Consider the following 16859-nt stretch of genomic DNA (forward strand, 5'->3'; position numbering starts at 1 on the left):
TGTCAACAAAACAGCTGTAACTTTTTGTTGCAATAACAGAGTGGTATTCAGTTAACAGGACAACAATATTCCCTACATTATCTGAATATGGTAATATACTACAGTGATAGGTAAGCCGTCAGCTTTCACTGGCTTGTCATAATCTTTTTCTGATTGTTTCTATTTTCAATTATTTTTTCTTAATAATCTCTTCCATGGATACCAAATCAGAGAGAAGTCTGCCTAAACCAGACAAGTAAATGAGTTTGAAATTCTGTATGCTTCATTGCATGTTCAGGTATACATACATAGAAATTAGCTATCTCTAATAATAGAGAATATGGAAAATTGTATTTTCTTTATGAATGTGCTTTCTACTTGTGTTAGTTATTAGAGATAATGTTAATCTAAAACTGTACTGATATATATATATGTACTGATATATACATGTGTGTATACACATGTATTATGTTTATAAATTAATAATCCAAGATAAACATTGACTCATATTTAAATGAATTATGTCAGATATACTAGATATTATACTATGAACAATAATGACTAGTATAAAATGAAATTAGTATAATACCAGCACTCTTAAAAGTTTCTTTTACCATTAGAGCTAGAAATATGAAATTGACAACATTAGCAAATTTAAAGAAAAAAAGCTAGTGGTAGCTGGAGCTAAGATTAAAATTTTAACTCCATCATTGTTAGATACAATGCTGTCTGGAGTTAAGTGTTGATCCTCTGGTGCTATTTTTCTTATTTTAGATCTCCTTCCCTTAGAAACTCAACAGAATAGCTGTACATGTTCTAACTTAGACAGTGTCTGCAGGGAGAAACAGTCATTATGGATGCTCTGTTGCTATCAATACAGTGTAAATTTGTCCTTTAGGCATTATCATGAAATACAGGCTATATTGGTATTTTATGTTTTATTGTTTACATATTTTATTTTTGCCATTGGAATGTTCAATCTAGATATTTACTCAATCCTATCCTTAGGGAAACTTTTCTTCTAAGTTAAAATTGGAATTCTTTCTGTCTGGTACTCTTTTCCTCTACTATTTTCTCTATAGTTCTATCTTGGCTATTTTACTGGGGGAAGGGAGAGGTCTGAGTCTATGCAATGGGTTGGTTGTGAATTCTGTTATGCTGAGGAATTTGTTTACTTAACTTAGTGTATTACTTGTGGAAGATGTAGGAGTCAAAGGTGAGACAAAGGTTCCATAATTATTTGCTTAAAATGCATGAGTGGAGAAAACAAAAATTAATTGAACTCAAATGGTTTAGTGACAGGACTACTTTTAACAGAAATGCATTCAATAGTATTAATCAATCATACATTTTAGAAATAATCACTCAAGTAATATTGATTAGGAACTTCCAATATTTTTCTGAGTATTTTAGGTATTGTGAATGAAACAAAAAGCAAATAGGAAAACTTCTCTTATGGTAATAACATTCATTTCACATTCCAGAGCTATGTTAATAGCAGAGTTAAAAATGGGATATTACAGAGTTAAAATGAATATTACAATATCATTGAAATAGAAGTACTTTTTTCAATTATTTTTCTTGGATAAATATTTCTGCTTGGAAATAGGTTTTGTCCAAGAAATGTATACTATTATTTATTTTCAGGATTTAAATAATAATACATATTGATCATCCAAACTGAACAAATATAAAAGAAAGATACGAGTAATACTGTTTTTCTTATAAAATAAGTATATATCTAATAATGGCAATAATATCCTTTATATCTTATATTGTAGGGTGCAACATAAAATCAATGTATGTATGCACACATATATGACCTATATTATCTTAATGTAGCTATTAAATGCAAAAAGGCATATCAAATACAAAAGTCATTTATTATTTTAGCTAGTAATATTCATATTTGCATATGTTTAGCATAATAGCTTAATTCTAAAATGCCTTGTAACAATATTTCATATTCTTAGAGTTTATTGTGATGAATTAACATGGGACTATTTGCACTATCTTATAAATAACATGTACTTTGGTAAACAGAAAAAGAGAGCCAAGTCCTTTAAAAGTTTTTTATATGTCAGTTAATTATTTGGTTATGTCTTTTTATATGCTTGCTTCCTGGCTATTTTATGCTTGTGTGAGATGAATATTACCAAAATATATAATGAATTATTGGTGCCAAAATAAAATACATGAATATCCTTAATCTAACTTATTTATATTAATATGTATTACTATTATCAAAGCTTCAAGAAATCTCTCTGCATTACTTTAATTGTAATATATTCAATAACTTTATACATGTATTTGTTTGCATCATTTTTATATTTCACTATATTTCTTTGGTCGCTATATTGACTACTACTGTAGAAGCTATGCAACAGAAGAAAATTACTAATGTCTCATGTCTCTAATCCTAGGTACTTAGAAGACTGAGATCCTGGGTAATAATCATCCAGAGTGGAAAGCTTCACAAAACTCTCTATCCAAAATAAAACAGCAGCCAATAAGGTTGTAAGTGACTCAAGTGGTAGAGCGCTAGCCCAGAAATCAATCAGTATGAGTACAAAACCTTGACTTCCAACCACAAAAAGAGAAAATGTGTAATAGACTTTAGAATGAAATAATCATGAACATACAGTAACAACACATATTCAAAAATTTAACTGAAAGGAAAATATATCAAGTGTTTTCTTACAATTTTTCAATAATATGTAGGATGTTTCTTTTTTACATACATATAATAGAAAATTTACATCTAGTACATGACAAGATTATTGAATATTGTTCAAAAGAAATAATATATCCTAGGAAACCTCAAATATGTAGTAAACAAAATTAAGATTGAAGGAATAATTCCAGAGAAATTAGAGGGCTGAAGACCTCAGCTGATTAATAAGTGGACCACATAAAAGGAATGACATCCAAAATCACATAACTGATGATTGTTTGTTGCTTGGAACTCCAGAGATTAGAAGCTGACAAATCAAAGTCTGTGCAAAATGTCTACTGGTATAGTTATATTAGTGATTAACATATATGTATTATTATTTAAAATGTATTCATATAATGTTATATCATTAATATTTGTTATAATTAATTTATATCAATTAATTATAAATTATTATTAAAATGTGTATGTATTTACCTTTGAAGAAGACAGAATAGGGGAAGTAATTACACTAGCCTTACATGAAATAATGCACATGAATGGAGGACTTATGGCCACAAAGGTTACTAAATAATAATTCAAACCAGAATTAACCTTATGAAAATAAAAATGGTTAAAATAAGAGGGGAAAAAAAGAACAAAACAATCAAGATGTTTTAGAAACTTTTGTATGTAATCACATAGTCAAAGTGTTGCTTTATAGATTGTCCTTACACAATAAGTGTGTCAGTGAAAAAAAAAAACAGATTTCTTTATTGGTTGCTAAATATCAAATCCTGGGTCTCATGACAGTTAGGCAAGTACTCGCACACTTCTCTATAAACCTAGAACTAAAGTATTTTTCACAGGAGAGAAATAACAGGCACCGATGATCTCAAGACTTAAAAGTCTGAGGTAGGAAGACTGTGAGCCAGATGGAGTGTGTGTGTGTGTGTGTGTGTGTGTGTGTGTGTGTGTGTGTGTATGTGTGTGTGTGTGTTTCAAGATTTCAAGATTAAGCCAAAATCACATGAAGTGAATTGTCATTATCAGAGAACTCCATATCTTTCTCTTGGTTTCACATACTTTCCTTCTTCATCAGTGGTTCTGTCAAATATATATATTTTTATCTCCTTGAATGAAATGCTTATCTACTCATCAGGATCCAATTCAAATGTCAGCATTTTGTGAAGCTGCTCTGACTTCTAAATTTGCCCTACATTGAAGGTCTTCCTTTTCTGCCAACACAAATCTTTCACATTTACTTATTTTATAACGCTTAGGAGAAAAGTGTTCTAGAGAGAATAGCCTTTTAATATTGTGGATTGTTGATTGGAGCCCAATAGTAAGCTGGGGAGTGAAGACTATCAGATAGGTTCTGATTGCAGACTCCAAAAAAGCCCTCATATAAGGTACTGTGCTCAACACACAGGAAACAATATGACACAAATGCAAATATAGAAAAGAACAATGTAAAGAGAGAGAGACAGAGGGAGGGAGGGAAGGAGACTAGGAAGAGAAGGAGGAAAGGAGGGAGGAAGGAAAGAAGAAAAAACAAAGGAAGGGAGCAAGGGAGGGAGGGAGGGAGAGGGAAGGAAGGAGAGGGAGGGAAGAACGGAGGAAGGAAATAAACAGGCAGGTAAGTGAGAGAAAAAAAACACAAAAACAAATCTATGTGGAGCTGTATTATAATGTGAACACAGAATATATTCTATAACTTGGAAACATATTAAAACAAGAGAAGATAGAATTACTGATTAAAGAAAGCCAGAAACTGGAAACCAGGGCATTTGAACATCCCAAGTATACTGACATCAGTACTAAGTTATAAATAGAAATAATCAAATACTAAGAGTATTTGTACTTATCTGGATACTTTTACAAAATTAGTACCGTTGTTTGAGGCATGTGTTATCTCATAAATATTTGTCTAAATACATCAGAGAATCTATTGAGAAGCCCTAAAACTCAAGCACTGACTGTTGCTAAATATATAAAAAAGTTAAGATTAAAAAACCCTGATCCTTTCTACTTTACCTACAAGTGTTAATAAAAAAACTAAACTGTATTTGAAAAAGTTAGGAAAGGATTGCAAGTCTAAGCGAAGGTATTCAATTTTGTGAACCCCCCTCACTCTCTAAAGAGATAATTCAGTTTGAATACTTCAGAGTCCTGTTTCATGGATATCTTGTGAATTTCTCTCTCCAATTTCAGCCTTTTCAGTTAATGAAAACTTTATAATACCCATCATGTACTCAACATTAACTCATGATTATCTAATAAAGCATAATCCAACAGAGATATAACATAAGACACACGTGCAATTAAAAAATTACTAAGCACAATTAAAAGCGAGCACAATTTTATTTTACTGTCCTTCAGTCTTCAGCTTTACTGAGAAACAAATAATTTTTGTAAGTCTAAAGTATACATAGCATTTGGATTGCTACTTGAAATTGACACAATATATGTTACCAGAGAAGCCTAACTTAAATAACCCACATATTTAAATCACTATATCTGCAAAATGATCATTTCAATTGTAATGAATACACAATTTGTATTTTGTAAAATTTAATGCTGAAAATATTGACTTTAAGCTTTTTAATATTAATTTCTTAAATGAAATTAAGATTTTTTTTTCTGAAACTACTCTTCAAATATTATTGGTTACCACCTTAGACAATCCAGGCAGAATAAGTATCTCACACTTACAGAATCTCAAATTGCTTGTTTTGTTTCTACCTTATTTTTCCTCTCACAGAGGTTTTTACTTAGTAGTATCTGTCATTGCCCTTGCCTGTATTTCAAGGTCAAAAGACTTAAAGTCAGCTTTGACGCTTGTCTTTCTTTATACTCTATTTGAAGCAGTCAGAAAATTTTAGTACAAAAAGTATACAAAAATTCTAATCACACTTAATTCTGTGTAATCTCTCCAAAATCTGATTCTTCTTACATCTTGCGTACATTTGGGACATTCTTTGGAATAATCTGCCTATTCCTTGTTAATAAATATATGAATATATGAATTCATTCCTTACAGTTGATTTTATTTTTCTTTTTGCTGATCATGAGGCTTGAAATCTGGGTGCTGTTCCTGAGCTCTTCTGCTCAAAGCCAGCTCTTTGCCACTTTGAGTCACTGTGCTACTTTTGTTTTCTGATGGTTAGTTGGCAATAAGCATCTCACAAACTCTCCTGCCCAGGCTGGCTTTGAACAGTCATCCTCAGATCACTACTTAGTGGCTAGGATTACAGGCGTGAGCCACCAATAAGTGGCATTTATTTTATTTTGTAATCACAAATTAAAATATGCAGTGAGATGCAAAGTCTGGTCTGTCCATACTTTGCTTACTTATTTCAATCTTCCTCTCAGTGTAGATCATCCTAAGGGCTTCAATTCAGCATGCCTGTCTGAGTTCATCTACATTGTGTCTTGGGCCTTGAACTCAGAGTCTGTGCACTTTCCTAAAGTGCACTATACCACTTAGCCAAATCACCACTTAATGGGAGCTTAAGAGTCTTACAAATTCTTGCCAGGCCCTGCTTTTAACAACAATCTTGAAATCTCAGCCCTCTAAGTAGCTAGGATTACAGGTAAGAGGCATTGGTGCCCTGCCTTTGTACTGTTTTAAATCAGATCAGTTTCTTTTAATGCTATTGTTTTTGTACTGCAGTGGTTGATACATCTTTTCATAATTTACTTTGTTAAAGCTAATTTGCTTTGACTTATCAAAAACACAAAAGCAGGCTGGGATGTAGCTCAGTGGCAAAGTGCTTGCCTAGCAAGTGCAACTTCCTGGGTTCTATCCCCAGTGCCAAAAAAGAAAAGACAAAAAAAAATACAGTTAAAAACACAAAAGCAAGTGACAGCCAAGACATGTTATGTGAAAGCATGTCCTAAAACTGTGATCTAGAGAAGCATGCAGGAGCATATTAGAACAATTGATTTATATCTTTCTTGACTCTGCCGTCACCAATTGCTTATATCATTTTCTTCTCCTATCTTGAATTTTTAAAAGAATGAGTAGGAGGACTTTGTGTTACTCAGTTTTTTTAAAAAAAACTGTGACGAATACTTGAGACAATGAAAAAACATGAACAGTTTATTTACTCAACAGTTTTTTTTTTAATATCAGATTGGTCAGGTATTACCTCATGTCCATATAGCAACAGGGAGAAGAGGAGGAAAATGCTTGAGTACCCAGTGTTTCCTTTCAATGCACATCCATAATAATCAGGTGACCTGTTGCTAGGTCAACCTGCTAGATAAAGTTCTACCACTTCCCAACAGCACTAAGCTGGCTTGGAATCACCTTGTCTTCCTAATCAGTCCAGCTCTGTGGAATGGAGTTGGTGAAGTAGCATAGTAAATGTACCTGCCTTTCCTTGGAATGATTTTTATCTACCTCTGTCTGCTCACTCTGATCAAGAATTTGGAGTCTAAGAAATGCTAACATTATGGTAAACAGAGCATCCATTTAAAGGCAAATATAATGAACAAAATTACATGTTATACCTACATACTCAATGATAGCTCAATTTTCTGCTGTTTTCATTAGCTTTGATAATAACTTCTTATGATGCATAGCCAAATATGTTGATATAAATTGCTGTTAATTGATAGGAAAGAGGTTTGCATAAAAATGAAGCAACAGAACTCATTCAAGTAGAAAGTTCCTGACTACATGAAAGTTCTTCAAGACTGAAAACACCAGACTCCAGAACCATCACTGATATGTTTCCTGAACTTTCTAGAATCTTCTAATTTTCAATCAAAATGACATCCTGGTTAGAAGTGCTTGGAGACAAGCCAAAGGCATTCAATTCAGATTGTGACTTTCAAAATGACCCTCTGATCCCACAGCAACGATTTATCCTCAAGTTCTAGATCACAGAAGCATTTTGCTGCAAATTGTTAGCAAACTTTAAATTTTTTTGGTGACATCTAAAAGTATAGGATACCACAGAAGGTGCTTCAGTCATGTAATGTGGCCTGTTGTTTCATTCAGATTAGTAATCTGTCTTCTTTCCATATTCTCTTGACAGTACAAAAATTTCAAATACCATGCCCTTAGCCAATATCATTTAAAGCATTAAATAAGGGTTGCTAGGTAGAAAGAAACATTTCTTTCTTGTACTTTAGTGCACTTCATCTCGACTGAGCTGTGTTCTCAGAACACAGAAATGTTACTTTTCTCTTTAAGGTTATTTTCTGAATCAATCGCCATCACACTGTGCAGTACTGGAGACAAGACAGTTCTTATGCTGCTCCCATCCCCAAATATAGTGACAACCATGTTGGGAACTAATTTGAGGTTCTCCTAGGAAAGAATTGGAGGTGAGAAGAAGAATTGGAGGTGACACCAATGTAGTTATTTATGTATTTTGTGGTTCTCCACCCAACATTAAAGAATCCTAAACAAGTTCTATTTTAATTTTCGCATATGAGTTTGTACTCTATCTTTCAATTCTTTTTGTTTGACTACTTTTCTTTCTTCTCAAGATGTTTGAGTTTGTAGATGCAGGGAATCTTCTAGAATGATTTCTGTTATCAATATTTGCTTGAATAAGTATGTGAATTGTACAGAATCCTATAGTAGTACACTTAATGATGTTTATAAATGATCCTACTTGATTTTGTTGATCCACACAAAGAAATCGAAGCATATGCAAATTACCTGTAAAGTATTGTAGAAAAAAAATCTTATTGCTTAGTCATTCTCCTTTCCAAAAGTGTTCTTAGGAGAATAAGTAATCCAGTAAATGTTTTTCATTGGGAGACATGCAACCACTAACACTGCAAATTGAGTGTTGCTATTATATTAAATAGTGTTTATGGAGAATTGCACTGATTTAGTGTTTTATATGCCTTTCATCATACTGATGTGTGATACTGAAAATCCACACAATTTCGAAACCTTAATATTGGGTAGAATGAAAATACTTTCATTTCTTTTCAAAAACCACCATTGGCAGTTAATAAAATAATTCAATCAGATAAAAATATAGTCAGTACTTCTCCTAAATTATCAGGAATTCTGTATCATTTTTAGGACAACTTAACCATAGGATCTAAAAAGTTCACAATTTATATCTAAAATTGTAATTCTTGCTTTAATTGATTATCTTTAATAGGATTACTTGAACATTAGAATATCGATATTCTTGTCCTCCATATAAAGATGAAGTGAGATGAAATTTAGTTTGAAAAAGAAAGCATTTAATGATTCTTTAAGGAAGGAATATGTGTCCTGATTTCTAATACCTGAAAAGATTACCTTGATGTTTCCTGGTTATTGACAAGATAATTTTTCATCAGGTCTTAGTGTATAAATATCAAGAGAATGCAGAGAAGATGACAATGCATCTTCTTGATGGAACAGAGAACCACATTCTATGAAAATAACCAATATAATTCATTTTTATGAATTAAAAATATGTGATTTTTAGAGCAGTTGAAATCTAGATGAAAAGAAAATTTAAAGGGATTACCAAGCAAATGTGCTTTTCTTCTATTTTGTATTATATATTCATGTGAATGATATATGACATTAATAAATATATCAGGAAACTTTTTATAATAAATACACATTTGTGTTCATGATAAACTATATGTCACTGTTTTTCATGTAGCCTACTTATTTACAACATTATATAAAATACCAGGAATCCTTGTAGATACCATAGGAAAAAGAGGAAGAATGAAAAAGTGGTGTCCTGCCATGGCTTATGTTCTTAAATTTTTAATTTGTCGAGATGATATACAGAGGGGTTTATGGTTACATATGTAGTGAATATATTTCTTGTCAAACATTGTCAGCTCCTTTTCTAAATTTTCTTCCCCCCAGTACTCACCCAAGTTATAAAGTTCATCGCTGTTGTTGCTTTAGTTCTCACTTTGTCCTTAGTCTCACCATTGTATTATCTCCCTTCCCTTTAATAATTCAAATAAACTTATATAAAATACACCAGGTACCAAAATCAGATATGGGGACAAGGGGTAAACCATAGAGGGGATTGAAAGAAAAAAGAAATAATTTTACATAATACATTGGAACATAGATGAGATATCTAATAAAGAATAAAACAGAGCATGCAGATAAGGACCAGTGAAGATGTTCAAAAACATAATCTGCAAAATGCCTCTCTGAGGAGATGACATTTATCTTCAAACTTAAATGAAGACATCTACTGAGATAAATGTCAAAATTCAGATTTATGAGATATTTTAAGGCCAAGAATCCCTTGTCAGTTCTTCCTCAGTTATTAAGTACATGATTCTAATCATATTAATAGTGTGCTCTTAAAATAAATTCATCTTCTCTTCCAGATACAAATATCAACATTGCAAACTTCCTTAAGTTATTTTCTTACATCAATTTTAAAGAATGATATAGTTGAAATTTAAAATAACAAATTTCTCTAATATCTCATATTAACAAGTTTGAGTAAATTGGAGCTTATGTTTGTATAATGGAGTAGTCATAATTTCATTCATTTTGGGCAAAGGAGGTTTAATGACCTCAGGAACCTATTCTGGTTGTGTTTTTTAAAATGAGTTAAGGTGTATGTGTGCTGACATATAAAATATTGAAGGCAATTATAAACTAATGAAAATTTCATATTATAAGAACAATGAGTCATACTATGTGGCTAAAGTCTTATAGTGGTATTTTTATTGTGTCATTTATTTTAGTTCTGTCACTATAGTAATGTAACTATACAAATTATTATAAGCATAATGTACAGTATAAGATGCAGAAAAGCTTCTGACTAAAATGTAGCAATATTATCATTGAATAGATTTTAAAAAAATTTATCTGGTTTTACAGTTACATTTATGAAATAATGAATACATTACTTCTTGAACTCCTTCCCATGATTTTTCTGCCATTTTCTCTTTCCCCTCCCAGGTTTTAAAGTTCATTTTCAGCCTATTGTTCTGGGAATATCACTGTTATACAAATTCACCCTTTGTAGTTTGTCACATCATCACGTTTTCTTTTTTCTTTCCCTTCCCCAATTCACACAACAAATAGATGTGTACACAGTACATCAGGTACTAAAGTCAAATATCACAGAGGTTAAACCATAAGGAAAACAGTAATCCTATGAGTGAAGAAATAACTTCAGACAGTACGTTGAGAACAAAAACCACAAAAATAAATCTCTTGTCCCCCATCTTGTAATTTATTTCACCTAGGCTCATCCCAGAAGTCCATATCCACATAGTATTGACCTATTGAACTCCTCTGCTAGGAGAATTCTAGAAGCTTACTAATTATTACAAATGAGGGAAACCATAGGGCCTCTGTTCCTTTGGGTCTGACTTGCTTCACTTAATATGATTTTTTTCAAACTATTTCCATTTCCTTATGAATGGGGCAACATCACCCTTTCTGATGGAGGCATAGAATTCCATTGTGTATGTATACACAATTTTCTTGATCCACTTATCTACTGAGGAGCATCTTGGTTGGTTCCATATCTTGGCTATGGTAAATAATGCTGTAATGAACATGGCTGTGCTGGTAGGTTTATTATGGTCTTGTTTCTGAAAATTTCTGTAAATGCCTAAGAGTGGGACTCCTGGTCATAGGGGAACTCTATGTTTAGTTATTGCAGGAACCACCATAATGCTTTCCAGAGTGGTTGAACAAGTTTACATTCTCACCAACAGTGAGCCTTCCCTTCTGGCCACATCCTTGACAGCATCTGTTTTTACTAGATTTCTTGATAATAGCTATTCTAATCAGGGTGGGGTGGAACCTCAAAGTTGTTTAAAATTACCTTCACCCAAATCATTGGCTTTCCTGTATGCAAACAATGAGTGAGGCAGAAAGCAGAAAAGAAATTCCTTTTGCAATAGCCACAGAAAAAGATTAAATGATTAGAAATTAACTATTGATGTAAAGGAACTTTATGATGAAAACTTTAAAAACCTGAAGAAGGAAGTTAAACTGAACTAAGGAAGTGGAAAACCTTCCATGATCCTGGATTGGGAGAATTAACATGATGAAAATGGCAATCCTGCCAAAGGCTATATCTACAAATTCAGTGCCATGCCCATTATTCCTAATGTCACTCTTTAATGAAATAAAGGAAGTAAGCAAAAATCCATATGGAATAATACAAGACCCTGTGTAGCAAAAACTATCTTTAGTGGAAAGACCAGTGCTGGAAGAATATAAATACCAAACTTAAAACTCTACTACAACACTATAGTAATAAAAACTGCTTGGTACTGGCACAAGAACAGGTCTGAGGACCAATGGAATAGAATTGAAGACCCTGAAATGAACCTGCATATGTATGGCCACCAAATCTTTCATAAGGGAGACAAAAATTTCTTGTAAGAAGGACAGACTCTTCAACAAAAAGTGCGGCAAAAATGGATAAACATCTGTAGGAAACTAAAGTTGGATCCTTATATGCCACCCTCCATCAGAATCAACTAAAATTGGGTCAAAGACTTTGAGTTAAAGCAGATACAATGAAAACTATACCAGAAAGAACAGGAGACACACTAGTACTCCTCAAACATGTGGAAACTTTCTTGATAAAGGCCCAGATACAATGGAATTCTACCTAGCCAAGAGGCAAGGTAAAATAATGGCATTTGCAAAGAAATGGATGAAGCTAGAGAGAATCATGTTGAGTGAGATAAGACCAAAGGAACAAAAGGTTCATGGTATCCTTAATATGTTACTACTAGATCCAAACAGTTTAAGAGGGAGGACTCAATATTTGTGTACCCAATGCTATGGACATGGTATTGGAAATATAAACGCAATTACATAGACATAAAAATTTATGACTGTATAGACATAATGTTTTAATACATAGATTAATATGTATCTATAACATGCAAACCAGTGCCAGTGATTGTATATAGACATTCCCTTCTTGAATACTTGTTTGTTAAACACGTCATTTGAAATATGATGTAAAAATCAATGTTAATAAATTCTTTAAATAAAAATTAAAAAATAAAGGCCCAGAATCAAAATAAATTTTAAAAAAAGGCTGGACAAATGAGACTGCATCAAATTACAGAGCTTTCATGCTGCAAAGGACTTAGCTAGTAAGTTAAACAGAAAGCCCACAGAATGGGCTCCATATTCACTAGCCATACAACAGACAAGGGCTTCATATCTAAAATATACCTGCAGTTCAAAAAATTCAGTCTTTCTAAAACAAATATGCAAAGAAACAATCATCTCACTAAAAGGTAGACTAAAGACTTAAGGAGAGACTTCTCTGAAGAGGAAATAAGAATGGCCTATAGATATATGTAAAAGTGCTTGAAGTTTCTGGCCATGAAAGAAAAGAAATTTATGTGGTTTCTAGTCTAGAATCTGAATTTTAGAATTAGAATGAATATTCCATTTGAACAAAGGCATGAACAAAACTGACCAATTTTCATATTATTATAAAAATTAATACAAAGTACTGGATTTTATTTAGTTGTAAAGGTATCTTTAAACATAAGCTAGAGGTAAGGAATTTCATCCCCTTGAACATTGCTCAACAATCTATTCTGTGGTGTTGATGCACCCCAATAAAATTGCTTTATTGTTTCTTTCTTTGTTTCTTTGTTTGTTTCTTTCTTTCTTTCTTTCTTTCTTTCTTTCTTTCTCTCTCTCTTTCTTTGTTTCTTTCTTTCTTTCTCTCTCTCTCTCTTTCTTTCTTTCTTTCTTTCTTTCTTTCTTTCTTTCTTTCTTTCTTTCTTTCTTTCTTTCTTTCTTTCTTTTTCTTCTGCACCTTAACTGCATTTATTCAGCTGTCATTTTATCTAGAGTCTGGTATAGATGTTGATAGTGCTTTTGATATACCTATTGTTAGTTTATTTGAATATTTGAACATCAAATGAGGATTGTAAGTGAAGGACAAGTGGTATCATGATATAATTTTATCTATTGCAAAATAGATTTTCGGGTCTTGAATTAGACCTAGTGTCGAGTTTTACTTTTTGGCTTTGTAAGATGCTAGCAATATAAACTTGGGTAAGTGCTCGACATTTTATTATTTGTTTGTGAATGGTGAAAATGAACTTGTGAATTAAAGTTGTTCCTGTAGAAACTATTACACAGTAATAACAAGATAAATGAGTAATTTATGTAAAAAAATAAAGCCCATCTTCCTCATTCTAGTAAGTTGACCATTAAATCCCAAATTAAAAAAATTCTATTACACACTGTATTCATAAATATTCATGTAACTTAAGTTTTAAACCCTAAGCCATATGTTTTGGCATAGACTGTTCCCCACTTAATGGCAGATATGCCAGCCCCATTCATCAAATGTAGTTTGGAAGACAGAAAGGGGAAGTGGCACTAATAAATAATTCTGCATAATTTCTTTGACCCACAGATACTTAAGTTGAACTATATTAATAATTTCATAACCCATCATAGATTAATTTAGTGTAGGTTAACACCGCCAGCTGTTTTACAAATCAATCCATTAAAATCATATTTAATAAATCATTCTGGAAAATATATTAAAAATTTAACTCTTACATTTACCTGTGTTGTACATCTGCACTAAGTACCTTGAGAAATTATATATGTTAAAAAAGTTAAATAGGACATTTTACATCAGTGTTAGGTTAACACCTTAAAATATATTTCAATTGTTTTCACTCAGGTTACATTAAATTATTTAAATCTTGGCCACAATAAAAAAGAGATTATACCTACCTGGACCTGTTTTAGATTAGATTTTGTGGAATCCTCTCCCAGAAGTTCTTAATATAATTTCAAAATTTTCTTTGGACTTTCTTCTTTCATATATCACCAAATAGATTTTTAAATTAATCTTCTAAAAACTCATAAACATATTTTTTCAAAAAGGGACCTTGATAGGAAATGAGCCTAAAAAATGAGACCTTGATAGGAAATGAGCCTAAAAAAAGTACAAATATACTTTTTTTTTGATGGGTCATGGGACTAGGACTGGGCCTGGGGGCTGTTCCTTGAGCAATTCAGCCCCACTTCCCATTTTCTAGAGGTTAACTCGAGATAAGAGTCTCCTGTCCTTCTGTGCCCAGGCTGGCTTTGAATCTTGATCCTCAGATTTCACCCTCCTGAGTAGCTAGAATTACACACGAGCCACAGGCCTGGCTCAAATATTCTTGTATTATCAGTTCACTTTTGCTTTAAAAGACTCAATTGATAATTGCTAATTTTGTTAAATGATTTACTTGTGTAATTTTTTAGGCAGTATGCAATTAGGTGGTTTCTTTTCTATCACACATAACTATTTTAAATGTAAAATATTATGGAACACAGTGATAAAATTCTTTTTTTCATGCCATTCATTTTAAAGTTGTTGACAAATATCTGAGAGCAAATAGACAATATCAAGGCAAAATATGATTTTTCTTGGGTTTTACAAGTAAGAAATACAAGCAACAAGGTTTCGAGAAAATATATAAGTTAATATTGTCATAGAAATCAATTACTATTTCATAATTAAATATTAGTATATATATGCATATACATTCATCTTATAGGAGACATCTTTTCAAGTATAATCAATGCAAAGAATATTATATTCAAGATTCGTGTCCTTGCATCATTTTTCCAAACGTTTCTATCTTTATAGTTTTTTTTTTTTTTTGCCAGTCCTGGGCTTGAGCTCAGGGCCTGAGCACTGTCCTTGGACTTTCTCAAGGCTAGAGCTCTACCACTTGAGCCTCAGCACTACTTCCGGCTTTTTTTTCTATATATGTGGTACCAAGGAATCGAACCCGGGTCTTCATGCATGCTAGGCAAGCACTTTAACCACTAGGCCAAACTCCTGGCCCTATCTTTATAGTTTTACAAAACAATGTTGAACTCTTTCAAAACAGACATTTTAAGTTTTTCTTTTACACTAATTTTACTTGTAATCAAAATACATAAATATGCATAAATATATACATATATGCTCCATTATACAAATACATACATATTTGGAACATTTCTTTACAAGTATGTTTTATATATATATATATATATATATATATATATATTTAGAGAGATAGAGGGACAAAGACAGAGACCAGCGACAGAGACACACAGAAACAGGAAAAGTCTGCTGTTCTGTATACATGTCATTCCTCAGTCTCTCTTCTGTGTACTTGAAAACTTGTAAGAAACCCTTTTGATCATTCCAGTCTTCTTCTCCTTCTTCCTCTTCCTCTTCCTCTTCTTCTCCTTCTTCTCCTTCTCCTTCTTCTCCTTCTCCTTCTCCTTCTCCTTCTCCTTCTTCTTCTTCTTCCTCTTCCTCTTCCTCCTCTTCCTCTTCCTCTTCCTCCTCTTCCAATTCATCCTCCTACTTCTTCTTCTTCTTCCTCTTCCTCTTCTTCTTCTTCTTCTTCTTCTTCTTCTTCTTCTTCTTCTTCTTCTTCTTCTTCTTCTTCTTCTTCTTCTTCTTCTTCTTCTTCTTCTCCTTCTCCTTCTCCTTCTCCTTCTCCTTCTCCTTCTCCTTCTTCTTCTTCTTTTCTTCTTCTTCTTCTTCTTCTTCTTTTCTTCTTCTTCTTCATCTTCTTCTTTGCCAGTCCTTGGGCATGAACTCAGAGCCTGAGCACTGTCCTTGGGCTTTTTCTTTAGGTTAGCATTCTACCACTTGAGCCACAGCACCACTTTTGACTTTTTTCTATGTATGTGGTACTGAGGAATTGATTCATGCCAGGAAACCACTCTACAATTAGGCCAGACTCCTGGCCCCTATTGCTGTCTTCTTCTACTCCATATTTCTTGCTTGGTACTATATCAATGAATGCCATCTTATAGAGTCTCATAGATTACATTATTTAGATTTCTGTCTTTCTTCAATGGTAGTAGTATTCTCAAATTTAATAAAAGTGAGATTAATAGAAGTCAAATTTAATAAAAGTCAGTTCATCAATCTTTAGACTCCTATTGTGACTGAGAAATAATATGAAACAAAAAATATGGCCGAGAAACATTTTTGAGTGAAGAGATGTTATCCTAAAGATGCTTGATAATTGTACCTGTTTCACTTGATTGGAAATTAAATGGTTTACTGTATGTTTATGTAACAAAATCATGGGGTGCTTTTTTTGCAAGGTGTAAAACTTCCATTAATGGAACTGTTGAATATATAATGGTATATAAATTCAATTGATATCCACAGTCTTGAAGTATACTCTGTGAGAGTATAAGATAAATGAAAAAATCATTTTAAAGTGCACTCAAATAAGCATAATATGATAT

Source organism: Megascapheus bottae, chromosome 13 (assembly GCF_031878675.1).
Source record: "Megascapheus bottae isolate mThoBot1 chromosome 13, mThoBot2.hap1, whole genome shotgun sequence".
Taxonomy (NCBI): Eukaryota; Metazoa; Chordata; class Mammalia; order Rodentia; family Geomyidae; genus Megascapheus; species Megascapheus bottae.